The 23,325-nt window shown below is 40.6% G+C and overlaps 1 protein-coding gene across 2 annotated transcripts in view; it reads left to right on the forward strand.

Annotated features, from left to right (window-relative positions):
* Positions 1–23,325, forward strand: part of ICA1 (islet cell autoantigen 1) — an 87,993-nt gene that overhangs the window by 24,799 nt on the left and 39,869 nt on the right. The gene's annotated exons all lie outside the window — the stretch shown is intronic.

Genomic DNA, 23,325 nt, shown 5'->3' on the forward strand with positions numbered 1-23,325 from the left:
GATTAGAATACAGTTTTGTATTTTATATAATATATATATTTTTAAATGCTTTACTGAGGGAAACAACTGAATGATTAAGAGAAGGAGATATGTCTGCACTCAACAGTGATAGAGAAGATTGATGATGCTACTAGAAAGTATGAAAATTCTGTATAGACTAATAGAAATGCCATAATATTTGTTGCTGAGTTGAACTGTTTGGGCTTGGTTAAAGGCCAAGATTTTCAAAAGTGACTAGTGATGTTCTTTAGGTGTCTTATTTTTTTTCAGTACTCAATTTGGGACACCTTAAAGAGGGTTGCTTTTTCAGAAAGGGCTCAGCACTCAACCTTCAAAAATCAGGCCCTTTCAAGGTATTTCAAGTTTGGCACTCGAAAACTAAGGTACTCAATCACTATTCACTCTCGAAAAGCTTAGCCCAAAGATATCACACCTCAAGGTAGCAATGTAGGAGTTACTTAGACTATGTCTGTGCTACAGAGCTTATGTCAGCATTGCTGAACCTAGTGTAGACTCAGGCCCAGATTTTTAAAGGTATTTAGACATTGATTGCTCTGCTCAGCCTTTCAAAAGGGATTCAGGCCCTGAGGAGCTTAAATCCCATTAACAGCACTGTATGCAGCAGCAGCTAAATACCTTTAAAAATCTGGGCCTCAGTGTATGCAGATAGAAGTTCTTCTGCCAGTGTAGAAATACCACCCTTCAGAATGATGTTAGCTATGCCAACAAAAGCACTCTTCTGTTAGCATAGCCGCATCTACACTGGGGGTTTTGTTGACATAACTATGTCAGTCAGGGATTTTTTTTTTCTTTTTCACACCGCTGACCAACATAGCTATGACAATATAAGTTTTAAGTGTAGACCATACTGATCTCCTTTGGGTCAGTTCATTCTTAGGAGGCCTTTACAGTCGTAGCTATAGGACTGGTGGCTGTTCTCCCTATAGAATGTACAGCTAGTAGTTTTCTTGCTGTTATGAATCTGGATTTGAGAGAGGGGGCAGAATTCTGGATCGCAGGCAAAGACCTACACTCTGAATAAATTCATTTATAATGTAAACAGAAATGGCATAATAACAGAAATGGCAAAATATTGTAGGTCATTGGCTTGAGATCTAGAAGTTACTTTGGTACATATCTGCTCCAAAGAAAGTTGTGTGAAAGAGAACTTGCTCTCCTTGAAGCCTTAAACTAATTGTCTGTCTCCTTTAGCTGGAAATATTTTGAGATGAAGTAAATGTTTTCATATGATCATAACACAATATATTGTTTGTTTTCCAGGGAAGGGGTTAAAACTTGAATCAAACACTGATAGGAAAGAATTAGCAGGTCTAGTTCATATTAATATTTGTGAATGCAAGCTGTGACAATAGCAGTGGGGATGGGAGGGATAAAATTTCCAAATCTTGACATAATTTTTCTTTAATGCGGATATTCCTGCAAATCTCAGGGCACCCGACTTGTATTTTATTATGTCTGGTGCAGGGGTGAAAGTAACTTAAAGGACTTACCAGTACGCCGGAGTCCTTAGCAGGGGGGGCAGGGCCTGAACCAGAAGGGGTGGGGCCTCACTCTAAGAGGTGGGGCCTTTAAATCCCCGGGCCCTTTAAATCAAGATTTAAAGGGCCCGGGGCTGCGGTAGCGGTGGCTGGAAGCCCCGGGCCCTTTAAATCACTGCCGGAGCTACCAGCTGCGGAGGTGGCCAGGAGCCACGGGGTGCAGGGGCAATTTAAAGGGCCCGGGGCTCCCAGCCGCTGTGGCTACCCTGGGGCTCTGATGGTGATTTAAAAGGCCCGGGGCTCCGGCTACCACAGCGGAGCCCCAGGCCCTTTAAATCGCTGATGGAGCCCCGGGGGCTCATGGCTGCCACCGCTACCCCTGGACTCTGGGGCAGATTTAAAGAACCCGGGGCTCCGCTGCAGTACCGCCGGCTTGGAGCCCTTGGCCCTTTAAATCATCTCCGGAGCCCTGGGCCTCTGGCAGCTCAGCTCCAGCAGCGATTTAAAGGGCCTGGGGCTCCCCGCAGCAGCCAGAGCCCCAGGCCCTTTAAATCGCCACCGGAGCCCCTGGGCTCCCGGCCGCCTCCGCTACCCAGGGGCTCTGGCAGCAGGGCTCTAGTGGCAATTTAAAGGGCCCAGGGCTCCGGTCGCTGTTGGGAGACCAAGGCCCTTTCAATCGCCGGCCTGGGGAAGCCGGTCTGGTACGGCGCACTGGCTCTTGCCAGTACGCCATACTGGACCGTACTGGTTTACTTTCACCTCCAGCCTAGTGGGAAACTTTTATAATGGCAGGTTCTTGCAGGCTAAATAATCAGTCTGGTTCCGGCCTTGGCTAATTGCTTATGTATAACATTTGATTGAGTGGAAATGCACTATAAAAGGAGTGTTTGAATAAAGAACTGAAAAGTAGTATTGGTAATGATCATTCAAACTGATTTATGCTTTTCTTGGGAAACAAGTGATGTGGAAGATCTACACTGTAAAATAGAGAGAGTAGTTAAGATAATGAGGGTTTTTATAGGAAGCTTGTTAAAATCTTGTCCATGAAATTTAAGTGTTCTCGGGATGCTATACCTCAAAGTTGGCAATGAAGACTTCTAAAAGTTGCAATGAATGTTTTATCTTAGAGCTTTTAGGAGCTTTTGCATCTTGTTTACAATAATGCCTCTGGGAGCCATGTATTTTGAAATGTATAATTCTGTAAGCAGTTTTGTCTGTTACAGTTACATCAAGTTGGTTTATTTCTTTAACTGTTTACCAAAGTTCTCTTGCTTTGCTGCAGAGGAGAAGGTTAAAAACTTTATTAGGATGAAATCTTTAATTTCTCCGTCGCTCCCATCCCCAGCTATTATTTAATATTAAACTTTTCAGACCACATTGGAATGCCAAGTACAAAAATCTCTACATTTTACAGCCAACAAAATATATGTATCCTATTTTTGAATAAAGTGTTTGATATTGACTACCCCTATAGTTCCTTCTCACACTGAACAACTGCTGTGTCAGACTGGTCATTGTGTATTCAAAGGTTGTTAGCCCTCTTATAGAAAATGATCTTGTCTCCTCTAACATTGGGGACACTTTGGATTGCTTTATGCCTAAAGATTTTTGTAGTCCGGTTTTATCTAACAAGTTATGGTGGTGCTCATGCTACTCCCTGGACAGTTTAAATAGTGTTCAGATACTGTAGTTCTCAACAGTAGAAATAGCTGAGTTGTTTGTTCTCCTCTTGCTTGCAAATCTAAATTGTGCCATAATGTGGCAGTGTTCGACTGTATTTTTTTAGATGAAGTTGGGATTTATATAATTACAACTGAGAAATCATGTGGTAGTTTTGTGTTCAGTAAAAGACCTTGTGCACTCCGGAAAAACACAATCTGTAAATATAATGCCGACTTAAAGGAAAAATAAAGTATTTGCTTTGTGTGCTGCATATTCAATGTTGCAAGTAGTTAGTGAGGTTGAGTCCAAATCCCTGGAGGGTTATTTTAAAAATGTTTTTAAAAGTGCTATTCAGACTTTTGATTGCAAAGAGACTACAGTATTTATTTAATAGTAGTCTTTTTTTTTAAGCTTTTTAAGTAAACATTTGTGGTTTTAATTTCTCATAGTTAATGTGTGAAGAAATCCACCTTTGGCAGTATTTATATCACTTGGTCATATGAATGTTTGTTGGAATATATAACCTTTCCTAATGATATTCTAAATATAATACATATACCATTGTAAATCTGGTGGCTTTTTTTTTTTTCAGAGACTAAAGTAAATTCATATAGACGAGTTTCTGATATCCTTCCTCAGAAAAAGCAGGATTTACCTGCTAAAAGACCAGCAGTCCAAACAGTATTGTTAGAGTTGATAACATGGGAGTTAAACCACTAGCATTTTTTGTAGCTCTTTCAAAACAGCAGAGGTACTTGGGGCACACGTTTACCGTTGCTGTAGGCAGGGGCACCGTGGTGCGTGAGCATGCTGAGCCCTACAAAGTCTCCACACTCAAGTGGTTGAGTGTGGCTTTCCATTGGTAACATGAAATATGACCTTTTTTATTGTTTGTTTGTAAGACAATTGCATTCCTTATTGTGTAAAACCAGACAAGGAGTAAGTCATTCACTTCTTCCCTGCACACTTCAACAAATCTTATGCGCCTTTGACCTTTTGTCAATTAACAGATTACATGGGCACACTAAGGTGGCTCTACATGTAATGTAACCAGCTACCTGGTGTTCCATCTTACACTAAGAAGATTCAAAGTTACCTGCTCTTGGCTTTGTTACTTCATGCTGACCTTTATGTGACTATAAGGGAAATCTTATGTGTCACAGGGCTGGATATACATTGTGCATCCATTTACATAGCAAATTACTCCTTTCTGTACCTCTTTTCTTCCTCTTCCATTGTTATTCTCTACCCCACCTCCCCTCATTCCTGGGATTTGGACTGCACCATTCCAGAGTAGTGGGGTTTTCAAAGTTGCCAGATTGGGACCTCTCAGTGAAGCTGAGCCACAATCAACTAGAGTTGTAAGGTTCAGGGGGGTTGGCCCATTATCTCATCTTTCCCCTTCAGCTTGAGGCACACGCTTTCCCTAGCAGCTTGAGGCTCAATTAAACAAGCATGAGAAAAGATAAATTTAAGGTGGAAGAAGTGGTGCAGGGACTCAGTCAGCAGTGCAGCTTTGTAGTCTTCCCTTATGGGATTCTTCTGCCTGCAGTGCATTGCAAGTCCTGCACTTGTGTGGTGCTCAGATGCTATGGGGATAGGTGCCATTATAAGAGCCTAGAACCCTAGATAGCTCTATCCAACCGGAGGGAGAAGAAGCTGGGCTGTGAAGGTGAGGATGCATATAGGCTTGGGTTTTGGGCCCAGTGGAAACTGATGTCATGTCTATGAATGGGTCAGAATCTCCTCAAACAGGAACCAGAAAACAGTAGGAGACACACCCTTCCTATATATCCTAGATCTTAGGCCTCTAAGATCTCCAGAGTTGTCATGGAGTCACCTGGGCGATGCTCTGGAACTACTCCAAATGAAGCCAGCCAGGACTCTGGGGGAGCATGCCTTCTCCCTCTGAGCATACTGTCTCCAGGGCAAGAAGCTCACACAGCTTCGACCTTCCTGGGTCTGACCTCAGAGCATTCAGCATCCTCTTCCACACCGTGTGCTTCCCTCAGTGAGTTCGCCCAGGCGGGGCTCCTGGGGAAGCCAGAGGGCCCTGCACCCCAACTCCGCAGTCAGATGTGACTCTCAGCCAGCTGGTAAAACAGAAGGTTTATTAGTCGACAGGAACACAGCGTAGGACAGAACTTGTTAGCACAGAAATCGGTGACTTTCAGCCAAGTCCATCTTGCGGGAAGGGGAGCCCAGAGCCAGGGCTCTGGCCCTCCCCGTGCCCCAAGCCAGCCGAGACTCACTTGCTTCTAGCTGCCTGGCCCCTGCCCTGCCTGTTGCTCCTCCTCCGGCCTTTTCTCACTTCCCGGGCCAAGAGTCACCTGGTCGTATCCCCCTCCTGGGTCTCAGGTTATGAAGGGGCTGCCATGGCATCCGTGCAGGCAGCTGAAGCAGCTCCCGCAAAAGTCTCACACCCTTATTCCCACCACCTAGACATTGGTGCAATACACAGGGAAACTGAGGCACAAACAGCCTTTGTGCAAAACAGTAAGCCTCACATGCGCTTACATACAACATAACAAGGGGAAATCCCCACTACATCACACATGTTTTTGTATCTGATTAGGATCCTCATTCTTACATGCTAGGAGACCCTGGAGTGTATTGGACATTAAGCCATGAATACCAGATTCTCTAATTGATAAAGGAGAAAGATACTTTATTGACCTAAAAATAAAAATGTGAGTCCTAGGGGGCCCCCCAGGAATATTTTGAATACCAGGTACAGTTTCACTCATTTTAGAACATTGCAGATCAAAGAATTCATGCTAAGATAACAAAACCATGCTGGTGCTTATGTGGACTTCTGCAGTAGCATAACTGGCCGGGGACAAGTTCTGTATTGTGTTTAAAAATGGAACCCAGACACACATCCAAAGCCACTTCCCGACAAACCCAGTCATAAATTTCCATTGGTCAGAGACACAAACAGGTAAGCAAGAAACATTCATAAAAACAACCACGTACGTTTTGCGTTTTCCACTTTAAAAAAATGTATTGTTCGTCATGTTGGTCCTCATTTCACTGTTTCATTCCTTCTACAGGTACCTTCATCTAGTCTCTCTGCTTTCTTTTTCCTGTATCCCTCAGTTTCTTATATTCTTTCCTCCTCCCTTCCAGTCCTCCTTTTCACATTCCCAAACATCAGATCCCTTTCCCACTTACCCCTCCATTCTCTTGGTGCTCCCTCTCAAACTCTTCATTCCTCTGTTTCCCCCTCCACCTGATCCTTAACGCTGTCTGAGTGAGGGGGACAGCATCACCTTTTCCCCAACACCTTTGCTATCTTTTCTTGTCCTGTTGGGTTCTGGGAAGTGGATGAGCACAAGACCGCCCACAGCCAAAGTCTCTGTCCACAGACTAAGGGGAGGAGCCACTGAACCTGGGACTCGCTGTCTTGTGGCTTGTTTCCTCTCTTTCTCATGGGTAAGGGTTTCTCAGCATTTCAAGGGGTGTGGAGGAGCCTGCAGTAACCACACCACAGGGTCTTTTATGTAGAGGGATCTGAGCTTCTACTGTCAGCTTCCATATGATGCCACTTTATGACTTGAGGAAAGCAGAGGTGGCTCGGTCCATTGTATCTGTGGTCTGATTGTATCATGTGGAACTGGGGAAGTACCAAAGGACCAGGATGGGAAGAAAACCAAATATGATACCAATCTTTGAAATAAGAGCAGTCTTTGAAATTGCTGTATTGTAAACCTAATTTTGTTCCCTGGTAAAAATGAGAAGAAAATCTGTAAGCATTTAGAGGATAACAGAATGAAGAATACTAAACAATACAGGTTTATAAATAACATATCTTGGAAGAGCAATATTTGTAATCAAATTACTAAATTAGTAGAAAAAGGAATTGCATTAAATGTAATAAATCTGGGCTTTAGTAAAGTATTTAGTAAAGTGATCAGGAACAGTCAGCATGGATTCACCAAGGGAAGGTCATGCCTGACTAATCTAATCGCCTTTTATGATGAGATTACTGGTTCTGTGGATGAAGGGAAAGCAGTGGATGTATTGTTTCTTGACTTTAGCAAAGCTTTTGACACGGTCTCCCACAGTATTCTTGTCAGCAAGTTAAAGAAGTATGGGCTGGATGAATGCACTATAAGGTGGGTAGAAAGCTGGCTAGATTGTCGGGCTCAACGGGTAGTGATAAATGGCTCCATGTCTAGTTGGCAGCCGGTGTCAAGTGGAGTGCCCCAGGGGTCGGTCCTGGGGCCGGTTTTGTTCAATATCTTCATAAATGATCTGGAGGATGGTGTGGATTGCACTCTCAGCAAATTTGCAGATGATACTAAACTGGGAGGAGTGGTAGATACGCTGGAGGGGAGGGATAGGATACAGAAGGACCTAGACAAATTGGAGGATTGGGCCAAAAGAAATCTGATGAGGTTCAATAAGGATAAGTGCAGGGTCCTGCACTTAGGATGGAAGAATCCAATGCACCGCTACAGACTAGGGACCGAATGGCTAGGCAGCAGTTCTGCGGAAAAGGACCTAGGGGTGACAGTGGACGAGAAGCTGGATATGAGTCAACAGTGTGCCCTTGTTGCCAAGAAGGCCAATGGCATTTTGGGATGTATAAGTAGGGGCATAGCCAGCAGATCGAGGGATGTGATCGTTCCCCTCTATTCGACACTGGTGAGGCCTCATCTGGAGTACTGTGTCCAGTTTTGGGCCCCACACTACAAGAAGGATGTGGATAAATTGGAGAGAGTCCAGCGAAGGGCAACAAAAATGATTAGGGGTCTAGAGCACATGACTTATGAGGAGAGGCTGAGGGAGCTGGGATTGTTTAGTCTGCAGAAGAGAAGAATGAGGGGGGATTTGATAGCTGCTTTCAACTACCTGAAAGGGGGTTCCAAAGAGGATGGCTCTAGACTGTTCTCAATGGTAGCAGATGACAGAACGAGGAGTAATGGTCTCAAGTTGCAATGGGGGAGGTTTAGATTGGATATTAGGAAAAACTTTTTCACTAAGAGGGTGGTGAAACACTGGAATGCGTTACCTAGGGAGGTGGTAGAATCTCCTTCCTTAGAGGTTTTTAAGGTCAGGCTTGACAAAGCCCTGGCTGGGATGATTTAACTGGGAATTGGTCCTGCTTCGAGCAGGGGGTTGGACTAGATGACCTTCTGGGGTCCCTTCCAACCCTGATATTCTATGATTCTATGATTCTATGATTGGCTTGATACAGTGCCTTGTGAAGTCTTACTGAAAATAATGAATTCAAATTGGCTAGGATAGCCAGCACTCTCAGGAGTTTTGAAAACTGGCTGAAGGACCATAAACAAAGTTACAAGTAATCATGGATAATAAAGATAGACGATACCTATTAGATCAAATAAACTATTTCTGCCAAGGCAAGATTGTGCTTTTATAACGAATTTTCCTAGTATTTTGTCCAGTGTGATAAAAAGAATTAAATTGAGGATGATGCTCACTGAGGTGCTACAGGGATGGATGTTTCCCTTGTTTTATTCACAGCTTTGAGGGATCCAGAAAAGGGAGCACTAATGTTAATTACATTTGCAAATCATATTCAATTGGGAGGTGTTTTGACTTTCTGTGCAGCAAAGTGTGCTGAATCTGTTAAAGAAAACTGTGCTGGCATAGGCCTGTTGAATGGGCAATACACTTTCAGCTGCCATAATTACTAACAATGCTGTGTGTGGATGTTAACCATGATATTAATTGGTTACCAGCCCTGGTAAAAGCTGCAATGTAGACAGCATCTAGCAACGTTTGGTATTAGTTGAAGTTTCCCAGTGGTCTTCCAGTCCTAGGCTATGTCTACCCTTAAAATGCTACAGCACAAGCACCACACAATGGGGCTTGCTCAACTCTCTGATTTAGCAAGGCCCATCAGGACGTGCCAGGGCCAGTATCTCCCAGGGACATGGATTAAGAGTATAAAATAAGGGCCAGCGGCATCATGAGGCCACCTCTGTCCTCCCCAACTTATGCTGAAGGCAACAAGAACTCTGTGAAGACAAAGACTTAAATGAGGAGACCGGTCCCAAGCTGAGAAAGAAATTCAGCCTATGTATTAGGCTTCCTTGTTTTGGTTTTCACCAAGAAGGTTGGTGGAGATTGGATGTCTAACATAGTGAATGCCAGTGAAAATGAGGTAGGATCAGAGTCTAAAATAGGGAAAGAACAAGTTAAAAATTACTTAGACAAGTTAGATGACTTCAAATCACCAGGGCCTGATTAAATGCATCCTAGAATACTCCAGGAGTTGACTGAGGAAATATCTGAACCATTAGCAATTATCTTTGAAAAGTCGTGGCAGACAGAGGCATTCCAGAAGACTGGAAAAGGGCAAATATAGTGCCCATCTATAAAAAGGGAAATAAGGACAACTTGGGGAATTACAGATGAGTCAGCTTAACTTCTGTACCCAGAAAGATAATGGAGCAAATAATCAATCAATTTGCAAACACCTAAAAGATAAAAAAGTGATAAGTAACAGTCATCATGGATTTGTCAAGAACAAATTGTGTCAAACCAACCTGATAGCTTTCTTTGACAGGGTAACAAGCCTTGTGGATGGGGGGGAAGCAGTAGGTATGGTATATCTTGACTTTAGTAAGGCTTTTGATACTGTCTCACATGACCTTCTCATAAACAAACTAGGGAAATACAACCTAAATGTAGCTACTGTAAGGTGGGTACATAACTGGTTGGAAAATTGTTCCCAGAGAGAAGTTATCAGTCGTTCAGTCATGCTGGAAGGGCATAACGAGTGGGGTGCAAGCTGGGAGGGGTTGCAAGTGCTTTGGAGGATAGGATTAAAATTCAAAATGATCTGGGCAAACTGGAGAAATGGTCTGACCCCAGAGCCCGCACCCCCAGCCACAGTTCTCCCCGTCCCTCCACGCACCCCAACCCCCTGCCCCAGCTCAGAGCCCTCTCCCTCACCCTGAACTCCTCATTTCTGGCCCCAGCCAGAGCCCTCACCCTTAGCCCCAATTTTGTGAGCATTCATGGCTCACCATACAATTTCCATACCCCCTATGTGGCCCTCAGGCCAAAAGGTTTGCCCACCCCTGGCTTAATCCAATATAGAGGAACTAGAGGCTTGTCTGCACAGTGTGGCAAAGCCTGCCAGAGGGGTGTGATTTGTAAAGCACACTAACTGCCCCATGTAGACCCTGCTGGTGTGCTCTAAAAGGTACCTAGTTTGCTTTAACATAGTTCTGTTAGAGACTAAGTGCCTTTTAGAGTGCATCAGTGCGTCTACACGGGGAAATTAGCATGCAACATGTTAGAGCACTTTCAGATCACACCCTTCAAGTACACTTTGCCAACATTCTGTAGACAATCTGTTAGAGTATTGTAGCTTGAAGGTGACAAAGGTATGGGAGTTCACGAATGAGAAGCCAGCCAAAGATTGAAAGAAGATGAGTGCTACCTGGGAACACTGAAATAGAGCAGGCTGTGGTCGTGGTAGATCGCAGAGATAGGAGTTCTCAAAGTGATATAATGTCAAACAGTGCTATTTTTGTTATTGTTTGACTGCATGTGTAACAGACATCATATGACAGACTATGGAGATGATAATTCACCTGTCTCTACCACTCCCCGTTCAAAAAGCTCTTTAAAAGAATAAGCAGGCTGTTTGCAAACTTGGATTACAATAAGATTAACATTGGGTACTGACACGGATGTGGCCAAGCATATGTCAGGTTTCATGCTGGTAGGATGTGATGCTAAGAATAATATCTCCTTTTGATGTGGGCTTTGAAATCCTACAATATACATTGTTGCAGTTGGAGTTGTTTAATGTATGAGCCTGTTTGTGTGAAATGTTTGTCTGGTGATCAGTGTTGGAACGTGCGCCGGGTTTTTTGTTGTTGTTTTTAAAGTCATTTTGTCAACACTCGTCTTCATTCTCCATTGTGGTGGCGGGTTTTCCTACTGGCAGATGGAGTTTCAGTACAGAGAGGGTCTTCTATGGTCAGTGTATATTGTGACATTTTTCCAAGTCTTCCTCCGAAGTCCAATCCAGTGACATTAAATGGACAGACCCGAACAAGACTGAATTTTAGAAGATATGCTCATCTTGACAGTATGACTTTAAATGTTCCTAGTGACACACACATTTATATTCTGTAGAAATTTAAATTACTGTAGCCGGACTATTGCAACATGTATTTGTAAAACCATTCCAGATAGCATGATAAAATCAATAGATACCTGCAGCCATTTAATGTATATTAAATGGCATGAAGGACTACATCATTGCTGTTAGTAGGTTAAAAGCAAAATAACAATATACGATAGAGATGCCCTTTGAAAGCATAATAAAAGGGTGCTATTAAAAATAGAAGCAAGCTTCTTGGAACAGATTACATCAGTTTTAAGATGTATTGCTTGCAAACTATAGTAGCTTCCACAGATTGAAGCATGCCCTTGAGAGATTCCTTGACGTCTGTTCAATTATTTTTAAGAAGTTAAAGTCTGAAATGAAATTGGGGAAATGGCTGTAAAATTAAATAAAAGGCTTCGAAACTGCTACAGATATGAAATATTTTTGAATGACCTCGAATTACTAGCTGAGACATGAAAAAGTAGATTAAGTTTAGCTGTTTACTTAACATTAATATAAATTTGAGATCGTATAAGGGCATGCGGACAAAAGATTTTAATGATGGCCATCCATTAAATAGCTTCAGAAAACTATGCACAACTTTTTCTGTTTCACCATGACACAGCAAAGGAATCTAAAAACACATTAGAAATTGCCTTAACCAACAGAATATATAGAGTCCCATTTTAATTTACTTTTTTGTTTTGATTATGCTTTGCTTTATTTTAAAGCCACAATATCAAGTAATTTAGATGCCAAATTTAGATTTTTATGGTTTTTCTCATGTAAATCTAGTAATCTTAGAAATGTCATCATGAGATTTTTAAAAGTGCAATGAAACGCACTTGGGGGGGGGGGGGGGAATTACCTTGCTGTATTTGCATCCCAAAGGGAAAACCAGAAGGTGAAACCAGGAAAAAAAATGCCTTTATTTCCATTGTCCACACCAAGGCTTGGATCCTGCAAATCGATCTCGGTGGGTGAACACCGAGACCTGTGTGGATCATCCTGCAAGACCAGGGCCAAAGTGAGGCACAAAAAGTAAACAAAGAAGAAAAGTTATGGAAGTAAATTAGATTTGAAAACTCCTTCAGTTTTAATAATCTGAGGAGGTTGTTAGTACAGCCATAATATCTTTTAAAAATATAATGGATTTTTGTAAATGAATTACAGATGAGTCTGAACTGTGAAAATTCTGCAGGAGAGAAGAGTAAACAGGAAGGGGAGTACAGCTGCTGGGAGAATGTTGTTTACATAAGAGGACCAAGATTTTCTGTGGTAACCACTGCCCCGAAATTTTCTCTTATCCCTTCCTACAGTGCCTGGGCACATCCATAATGTGGTCCATCTGCTTCACTTTGTAAATGCTTTGCTGTACAGTCATATAATATAGCTTTGGTATAATTTAATTACAAAAATATGGTATACTTTGATCTGTCTTCCTCATTGCGTGAGACTATTAAAACCTAAACTGAATTAACATTGAAATATATACTGTACTGACGAGAGAAATGATAATGTGATCTAACATGCCATTTTCCATGTTTGAATCTTATGTTTTCCCTTGGCTCTGATGTACCTGTGCAGATTCCAGTTGTCACTTACAGATTTTTCTTCTGGGGTGGAAGAGAAAAGAGTTTTTACAGCACTGCAGCAAGATTGCACATATCCTGAAAACTGTTTTATAATTAAGTTATTTTGAAGGAAATGGAAATATAATTATTGGTTCATTAAACAATAACCAGGAAACTCTAAGCCATCATTTTTTTTACTATTAAATATCAGCATTGGTCAGGGTTAAATTATATATTTCAGATCTTTATCACTGAGATGGGTTATGGGGAGGTACAGTGGTAAGGCTGACATGCAAGAGACATAACATTACATGTGAATTTTGATTATTAATGAATAACCTCTCATATTTTGTTCCAAAAAGATTTCAGTCAACAGCTGAATTGTAGGTGCTTCTTTTTGAAGCTTACCTGTGTCCAAACTCTCTTCTGCATAAATATTGTAACTAATGTGGCTTTCTGCTAGGGAGCCTCAGGATCCTGGGAGACTTATCACCTCACGATATGCAATACTCAATCACAACTTGGTCATCGTGGTGACCTTTGTAAAAGTTGTTCCAGTGGAGTGCAGGGGTCAGAAACCAAACTGCTGGAAGCATATCTAAGCTCCTGGGCTGCTTTGTGGGTAACAGCGCTACCCAGAATCGCTGCAGTACTATGGGCTGTAGCCCTAACTGATACATCCCTTCTGCCCCCAGCCCTGGAATGTCTCCTACATCAGGGCTTTCAGGGGGTCTTTGGAAAACAGGTTTATGGTATTGTGCCTTGTAGAGGTTGTCCTCCCCTAGTGGGAACGGGGGCTTCCAGAGCACTTTTATACCATTCCTGCCCCTTTACTCATCTTAAGGATTGTCCCATAGCCTGTAAAAATTTAATTTGAGTGCAAAGGTATTTAAAATTATTATTCTTTTCCCTAGACTTCAAATGTAAGATTGCATTTTGAAAGTTTAAATTTTTTTTAAAAAAAAGCAAGACTGTGATTTTTGTATGGTCCAGGTACCCTTAAAATAGAATTTATACAACAGGATCAATAAGAGGTCCCCATATATCAAAGCACTTATCAATGTCATTGTATTATATTTTGTTATCATGCATACCTAGACATACATATTCAGTTTTAAATTTTCTTAGAGACTGTCAACTTGGATTAACAAAATTCAGAGTGGTCGATTTTTCTTAAGCATATCATATGTATTTTGCAAAAACATACATCTTTTGCAAAATCACTAAATAAAAAGAGCAGAATATACTGCAAGTTATTTTTGTTTGTAAAATTCAACATTGTTTTCTCTATGTCGATTTTTTCAAATCAGTGATAACTCTGTGAGGTGTTTTGAATCATCCAGGCCAGATTTTTAAATAAAAAGGTCAGACAAGGTTTGAGTACAAAAATGTGCCCACATATGGGTTTAGATGATTACCGATCCAAGCATGCAGTTGTGGTAATCACTGCACCAATATAGACCTGCAGATGTGTGCTCATTTTTGTGCTCTGATCTTGAGCTCTTAATGTAAAATCTTGCTCACAACATTCACATAATGCTAGTTGAGTATTTTCCTCTTATTTGCAAGGTAATGGTCTCATCTTGCTCAGAACAGTAGAAGAATGACTTGCTGAAAGTTTTGCTTCTTATGACAGTGGTCGAAGTTCATCGCTATTGTGTCAACGTTTTTTGCATGCTACAATAGCACATATGTGGAACTTGACTAATACTGAAACTTGTTTTTACCAGAAGAGTTTTCTGAGGTGTACATCTAGGGTTCTTAAAGCGGAAAGATTTGACATTCTGGTAACAAAGATAGAAACAAAATATATTAGTTGACTTTTCTTCATCTCGATAGTCATTTAATGATTGCTTGCTTGGCATATTAATCCAATCTATAAAAAAGTGTATAAAGTCCTGATGGAAACCTTTAAATTAAAACTGCTTGAGGAAAATATTGCTCGTGTTCTTTGATAACCAACCAAGAGAACACGCAATTACAGTGTATTGTATTTTAACCTTTCAGTGACAAAACTGATTTCATGCAAAGTTTTATCAGAGGAATATAGGGTGACCAGATGTCCCGATTTTATAGGGACAGTCTGATTTTGGGGTCTCTTTCTTATATAGGCTCCTGTTACCCCCACCCCTGTCCCAATTTTTCACATTTGGTGTCTGGTCACCGTAGCGGAATGATATACATCCTTAAAGCATTGCCTGTGACATGGTTAACAAGAACTCAGTGTGGTTAATAACTGTTAAATATATTTGAACGTTTGAGTGCTAAAAGAATTAGAACAAAAATGTTTAAGAGGATGTGTGTGTGCGATATACTGTTATGTGCTGGGTGCAGCCGTGTTATGGGTTGAATAAAACCCCCACGGAGATTAGTAGGTGCAAACTCATTTCTAAGTTTAACATAACTGTAAACATAAGCCCCCACCTAAGACAAAAGGAATGTGTGAATCCATTCAGGAGCTTTGGCTGACTATTTTAGATAGGTCTGGGTGGGAAGAGAGGCAACTGTGAAACCCTGGTAGCTGACCCTAGAGGAAACCTGGGAAGATATTTTTTCGTCAGTGGTGCAGACTGAAAAGGGTGGTCTTGGTATTGTGAGCAAAATAATCAGTTGCTATTTGATTCCTTCTGTATTCAGAGACAGAGAACTTTATGCATTCTTTGTAAATAAACACAACTGCATTAAAGAAATACCTGACTACCATTAATTTCTACTCCCAACTGGAACACTTACAGGGCCCCAAATTTTGACTAGCCACTTGGATCAAAAATACAATACCCACATTCAGTTTTGGGTATGAACAAGCTATCCAAGGGTTGCCACATTGTAAAAGAGACAGACTCTTCAGGTGTCTTGTCAGAGGTAGGCACAGTCTAGGATAGGGCTGCATACTGTTTGGGGCTGATTGTTGACTGAGTGGTAGGGAGGAGGGGGGCAAGGAGTTGGTAGCTGATATGTAAAGAGCACAAGAATAGATATCAGACCTGGAGCAGGACTGTGCCAAGAAGTCTCTGGATATTTTGAGCCAAAGCAGTGTGTAGCCCTTTTTTACTAGCCTTATATATAGCTATGCAAAAACTTCCTGTGAAGATGAGTTTTTAAACTGAATAAGTTAAACTATTGCAAAACCCTGTGTGAACACTCTTATTTTGGTTTAAGAATGGCTTATCAATTTATCTTAAGTATATCCCTTATTAGCTTATGCTTAAACGCACATAAGCCATTCTTAAGCTTAACTAAGAGTCTCTACATAGGTTTTTGCATCAATTAATTTAAAATCAGACTTAAAAACTGATTTAAACTGTTGCAGTTTGTTTTTTTATAGATCAGCCTTATGAGTCCACCAAATATCTTCCACTGTTCCATTTCTTTAGAGTGTAACTTGCAGTTCCTTGTGGCTATGTGGACAATGTGTACCTTTTGCTTCACCAAGTCTCATACATATGGTTTTATGGTATGAGATCTTTGCCTTTATTCAGAATGATTTTTGGTGTTGTTTCCAAAGGCTAAAGAGTAATAATCCATGTAAGTTCCAACTTCTTAAAAGATGTCATGGTCACTATATTATAAACAGTGAATTGTGGCTGGAATTATGAAAAGTGTCCAGAATATGTATTTGAGAGTTTTTGCTACATATTCTTAATTGTTGGTGGAGTGATTGGGGTCATGCCTTGGAATTACGATCTAGTGTTCTTTCTGTAGGTGGTATGAAATGTGTGATTGAAGGCTTCTGTTGTCCAGTTCTGGGCTGGATAATTTATTGAATCTCAGTCCAGAAATACATCTTCCATTCGCCTAGAGAGCATTTCTATTCCTGTTCAGCTGTACCTTACTAATAGGCATATGTGAGTATGCATCATACTAGGAGCAGCAGTGACCTCTAGAATTGAGGTTGCATAACCGTTTCCTTTCTAAATCCCTACCCTCCGTTGCACAGACCTTTCTGAAACTTTCACCTTTGAAGGTCAAATTTTCAGTGTTAGTCTGTGCATGAGGATGATATTTATTAGCTTGAGAAAATGGTTCATCCTTTTTTATGTTTGCGGAGAGTGAATAATTATTATTTTTCTATTTATTAAAAAAAGTGTGTCTCTCTTCTTGGATCAGCACAAGGTAGAACACTGAAGTTTAGTATGGAGAAGACCATCATTTTCAATAACTGCTTTTAACTGTTGCAGTGAAGTTTCATTTGAATTTGACAGACGTGTGCTCTTGGGAAATTTGTTTGCTGTGCACTTGCCATACATTCTGCACAGCATTTTGTCTAAGCTCATAAAGGGTGAACTTAAGGAAGACTGCATTGCACATATTAGTATGTGGCTAACTTATTTGCATAGCGGAAAGCGTACTGAAAGTGCAAAAGGACTAGTAAGAAGAGGACTGCTGTACAATTTGTAGGTTCATTGGAGCCAAACCAGAGATCGAAGGGAACCCAGGTCTTTAACTCGAGTGAGTTATTTGGAATCTGAAAGTTATGGGAAACTGAAACCAAGAGTTAGAATGCATTGTTAACAGTATTTAATGACAGACTATAATAGGGCACAATCAGCTTGCCCCTAGAATACAGCTGTGACAAATAAGATTGTTCTTTACACACATCCGTACTGAACAATAGCAAGGTTATAAGCTATTGCTTTTTGACAGGGAATTTTGCCACTTCTGAGGATTTTATACTTATGCAAAATACATTTACAGATACATTTCATTTACTTCTGAATAGTAGGTCAAGTTAAGTGTTTAAGGTATTGGAAAACTTTAAGGATCATTATGGAACACTTTGTTTTGTAAATGTATATAAAAGAAATCTATTCAACAAAAGTGCTGGAATCTCCAAAGACCTGGTATGCTTGTAGCTCCTGTCTTGTAACTGGATCTACATGGGTGTACTGCGCCCATGGAGAGGCCCCTTGAATTCAGTGGGGCTGTGTGTGTGTGTGTGTGTGTGTGTGCGCGCACGCGCAGGGTTCTGTTATCTGTGTCTTGCAAGTCATTTTTGTAAAAATTACAAAAAATTGAAAACAAGCAATAATTAGGACTCTAATGGGAACTATTGCAAGAATGATGTAGTATTGATAATCAGGATGGGTAGATAACTTGGGCAAGGATTTAATTTGCTGAGGAATTAAATTGGCAAGGAGGAAAGTGTTGGTTTTTGTGAACAGAAAATTCTTAAGATGGCTCCAGTGAGAAACCTCATTCGCTGAACACCATAAAATGTTTTAGCCTGTGTTCTAACACCTTAAAGTTGATGGACCTGCTCTGATTTAAAATGCCCGCACTAGCAGCTGGTCTGCTCTTGCAGAGCCACTTTTTAAGCAGGGTACCTCTTTCCTTTTTAAAAACTAGCTGTAAGTATTGTTTGACATGTAAGTATCTTTCCAGTACAGCTATGTAGCCAATGGACCTGTTCATCTGGCTTTTGAGCATCCTAGGTAAAAGTTTCATTCTTCAATCCACCTTGTTGGGACTTCTACAATAAGAGAGAAGGTGCACCTCCTCTGTAAGGGGACAGGAAAGGAAAAGGTGTGCAACACAGCAGAAAGTGGAGCCAGGTGAGGGAGCATAAGAAAGGCCATACTGGCTCAGACCAAAGGTCCATCTAGCCCAGTATCCTGTCTTCTGACTGTGGCCAATATCAGGTGCCCCAGAGGGAATGAACAGAACAGGTAATTATCAAGTGAGCCATTCCCTGTCGCCCCTTCCCAGCTTCTGGCAAGAATGCGACATGGAAGGGGGGGACAATAACTAAGTGGAGAGAGAGAGAGAAAGAGATGTTGTATTAATTTTTCAGAGATCGAGAAGATACAGGAAAAAGAGAATAAAAATAAAAATGGAGAGGGAAAATAAAAGTATAGAGCAAGAGAAGACAAAAGCAGCTTTTAGGTTACTGAACATTATTCCTCCCTATACTTCACTGTGTTCTTCAAGAAGATGTTCCCCGTTAATATGAGAGTGACAGATGGTTCTAGTCAGATGGTTCAATTTGTTGCTTTGAGTTGGGTTTGTAACTAGATTAACAGGACTCATTTTTTTTAAAAATGTGCAGCAGGTAACTTTTCTCCCTCTTCCATTTCAAGCCCTGAATACTTAAACCTTACAGATTAGTATTAGTGCAGTGCTCTTCCGTGTGAACCTGATCCTCTTTCATCAAACTGAGGAAGTCTGTGAATACTGCAGAAAATAGTTTGATCTCCAAGGGCAGGAACTCTCTAGTTGTATAGCAACATGTGTGGTCATCCCATGGCTTTGAAGGGATGTTTGCAGCACTGCCTCTTTGAAGAATTAGATGTGGAGATGGATTCTCTGTAAGGTTTTGACAGCCCTTTTTCTATACCTCAACCACTGTACTCAATAGACTTGCATTTGGGAGTAAGAAATGTTGTGCACAATCATCTCTGTGTGGGTTTTTCAAATTCATGATAACTCTGAGATAGGCATTTCTGAAAAATTCATTTTTAAATAGAGAGGTCAGATATCCATGCACAGAACTTTGCCCACATTGTCACTTTAGATATCTACCCATCCAAGCACACAAGTGTGGTCATCGCATGCTCCAATGTAGATCTGCAGATGTGTGCTCATCTTTGTTCTGAAACCTTGGACTCTTAATGTATAAATTTGATCCACAACATTCAAATAAAGCTGTCATTGAGTTGAATATTTTCCTATTATTTGCAATGTGTATGTTCTGCTTAAAAATTACAGGTTTAATCCATGGAAGCTTTGACGCTTCCCAATATGACTGTTTTCAGTTGCTTATAACTTTGCCAAATGTTAACTGTCTGAGCTGAAATTTGCCATTCTGGGTGTCTGTCTCAGGTGGATTGTTTTTATTTTATTTTATTATATTTTTGAAACAGAAGATGATTGCACAGAATTTCAGAAACACAAATAATTTACAATGTATATTCAGTGATCCTGCAAAAGTTCATTTTTTATAGAATAAATACACCAAACTTAAGAAAAATTCACCATTTTGTATTTTGTTTATGCATGCTGAAAGTCTAGGAAAATTTAAAATTGTATATATGTCAGTATGCATGATGTGTGTGTCAGATATAACGTAATACAGTAATATTTCTAAATGTTTTGATATATAAGGATCTCTTGTTCCTTGTTTGCACTTGAATGAGTTTGTATAAATGCAGTTATATAAATCCTATTTGTAAGGGTAAGTAGCTGAACCGTACAAAATCTCAACTTTGCAACAATTTTTTTTTGAGCTTTCAGAACAAAAACTATCAAAATTTTAAATATCTGTGCACAGTCAGCTCTACCACTTGATTTAATGCAGGAACTGGTAACAATAATAGGCTGTTGTCTTCTGGGGCTGTGGACAAGACCCTTACCCCGCTGCAATATTTTTGTTTGTTTTTTGATTTGAAGGTTTATGAATTTGGGCAGATCAGCAAAGGCACATCCCTGACGCCTTGGCCCCTAGCCAAATTTCAAATCCATGCTTAAACCATGGTGGTGCTACAGATTGTCGATGAAACAGTTGTAAGAATTTTTTTTAACATGGGCAGTGCAACATATTTTCCCTTAATCTCATTTATGAATTCGGGTGGTGCAGTGAAGGAGGCTGGTGTATGTACGATCCCTGCCTCGTTTGTTGCTGAATTTGGAAGGTGTGCGGTGATTGAGGCTGGGGATTGCAGGAAGAAGAATGGTGATTACTTGGTTAAGGGAGTTCAATGCCATTCCAGAGAACTGGATTCTGTTGCCATCTCTGGTATGACATTCCTATGTGATGCTGGGCAAGTCACCTAAGTCAAACTTTCCAGAGATGATCGCTAATTGTATGTTCCTCATTTTCTGGGCGTCAACTGACACACACCTGGAACCAGATTTGCAGATGTTTTGAATGCTCACAACTGCAACTGAAGTTGGTTGGAGCTGTGCTTTGAACATACAGAGTGCTACAAAAATGCGAAGTACTCTTGAAAATAAGGGCCTTATCTGTTTCAATTTGGGCACCCCAAATTAGTGGGCACTTCTGACAATTTTGGCCATAATTTTTCTGTGCCTTAGACCTCCTGTGATAAAATGGGGTTATAAAACCCTTCCTCTCACAGGAGTGCTGTGGAGATAAATTTGTTAATGTTTATGAAGTGCGCAAATGTTATGGTGAGAGCACCCTAGAAATGCCCATGAGGAAATCAATAATTTTGTATGCAATGCAGAATTTGGGTGGTGTCCATTAAATAAGGCGTAGGGCATTGTGTTGAATGAGGAGGATAAAGAGAAATATTGAATAACTAAATACCCATTCACTGAATTAGGCAAGAGTCCTGTGGGGGGGAAAAAAGAAGTGATCATTTTATTAATGACAGTATCATAATTCATACGCACAAGGGTGGGGAGAGGTGAATTAAAGTTCCATGGGCAACGTTAATGGCATTTCTTAACTTTTGAGTTATGGATTTTGCAGCCATAAAATTACATTGATTTTTTTTTTAAACAAAAACCACGGTGTTAAAAGAATGTAAAAGAGATGACACTCACTTGTACCTGGAGCGTTAGATCCAGAACTGCAGCTTCTGAAATTCCGTTCATGGTTATGTGCCACAGCCACCACGCCAACATGCAGGGAGTGTATAGAGGAAGGGACAATCCCTCATTCCCCTCCAGGCTTGCGTGTCTTCTCTTCTCATGGCCAAAAAGACCCGATTGGTGGTGTATTTTATGCTGCTCTTTGTAATCAGGGTTTTACAACCCATCTTCACCTGGGTCCTAGAGAGAGATACACAGTAGAACTTGTCTTTTTAAATTCCTTTATTTGCAGGTCACACTGCAGCTGCTTCCTACATTCACTTCTCCATAGCTTGGCTAGCCAGTTAGAACTGCTTGTGCTGGACCCTGATGATCAGTTCCTTCTTCCAGGAAAGGAGCCTCTACAGGGCAGGGTCCGTAGCTGTTCCCTTGTACACAGAAGACCCATAGAAGTAAGCAGACCAACTAATTGGCTAAAATCTTGTAGTATACCAATGGTTTTCTCCAATATCTGCTTCCTCCTCGGCAGATCTTAAGAGTGAAATAGGCCACTGAGCTCTCCATGCTTCCCTCTTTAAAGAACAAATAATAAGAGAGTGCTCCCCAATCAATCACCTTTAAAGATCCTGCCACCTCTACCATAAAAGAATCCAGTTAGTAGCTTTGGAGGTTTTGTGGAGCAATGAAACTAGGACAAAGAGCTGTGGTCATTGGAGAAAGGACAGGAGACTTGAAAAGATAAGCGTGCCTGAGCAAGCGACAAGGGTAAACTTTTTTCAGCTGCCCTCAGCATAGTAGTCAAACTCCTGAATGTTTATATGAATTGAATCCTGTAACCTCCTGAGTTTTGTCTAATGCTAACTTGTATATGTTATATAATGTTAAATAGCTCTCTTTATTAATACAAGCAAACTTCAAATTCAGTAGTCTGTTAAAAAAAATCAGTGGAAAGATGTATTTTGCCTCTTCTACTTCAGCACTAATTAAATGACTGATAAGTAATTAATTTTCTTATTGCTAACAGCAACAGAATATATTCCTGAGCATAGGGAGGTCCAGTAGAATGAATTTTATATATATTATATATCTGTTCTGTTAATACAGAGGAATATGTTAATCCTTCCATTGCTACTTTGATAGGTTCATTAAAAATCTTTTCAAAGCGATAAAATATGAACTGTATGAAAGGGAATTTGAAGGGAAACCAAAAATGTTAGAGTAGTGGAGGTATATCACAGACAAGCCATTCCTTTTCTGATTTCACAGTGTGGTGTATGTCTGGCAGATCTAGGCTAATTGCCTTTTACTACTCAATTTTTGTGCAACCCATCATTGAAAATAGGTTTGAGCAATTGTATGTTGGATGAGAAGGAGAACAGGCGGGCTACCACTAATGCTGTATCCTTGCTGGAGTCAGAGAATTGCTCACATCTGCCGATTGTCTGTGGTTATGAAATAAACCGTTATGATCACCACTTAATCATAATTATACTGAAGTTACATCTCTTCTGAGCCAAGAATCTCAAGCTAGTAAAATTTTACAAGCTGAATGTTGAAAAGCTTAGCACAAGATTCTATATAAACTTGACATGAGGAGCAAATTTATTTTTCCCTGTAAACAAAATCCACAAAGATGTTGACACAACATGGCATGTGTCCATGATGTTAAGAGTTTCGTACTGGCAGGTCTGTACAAGGTCTACAAAAAAATATGTAATAATCTTCTCCCCGGACTTAAAAAATAAGCAGCATCTGAACTCAAAAAACACTCAGTGACATCTTTGCTTCCAATATTCTATTACCATTTTAAAAATACAAATAGCATTGCTAGCACAGCACTTTGTAATTTAACATAAAGTTCCTTCCTTGCCCCAAATATCTTAACAGTATAAATAAAACAAGATATTAGAGGAGGGATTGCTAGAAGAGGTGGGTTTGAAGGAGGAACTTGAAGGAGGGAAGACACAAAAAGGTACCTAGCCAAGAGGACAGGAAG

The sequence above is a fragment of the Natator depressus genome, chromosome 2 (assembly GCF_965152275.1).
Source record: "Natator depressus isolate rNatDep1 chromosome 2, rNatDep2.hap1, whole genome shotgun sequence".
Classification (NCBI taxonomy): domain Eukaryota; kingdom Metazoa; phylum Chordata; order Testudines; family Cheloniidae; genus Natator; species Natator depressus.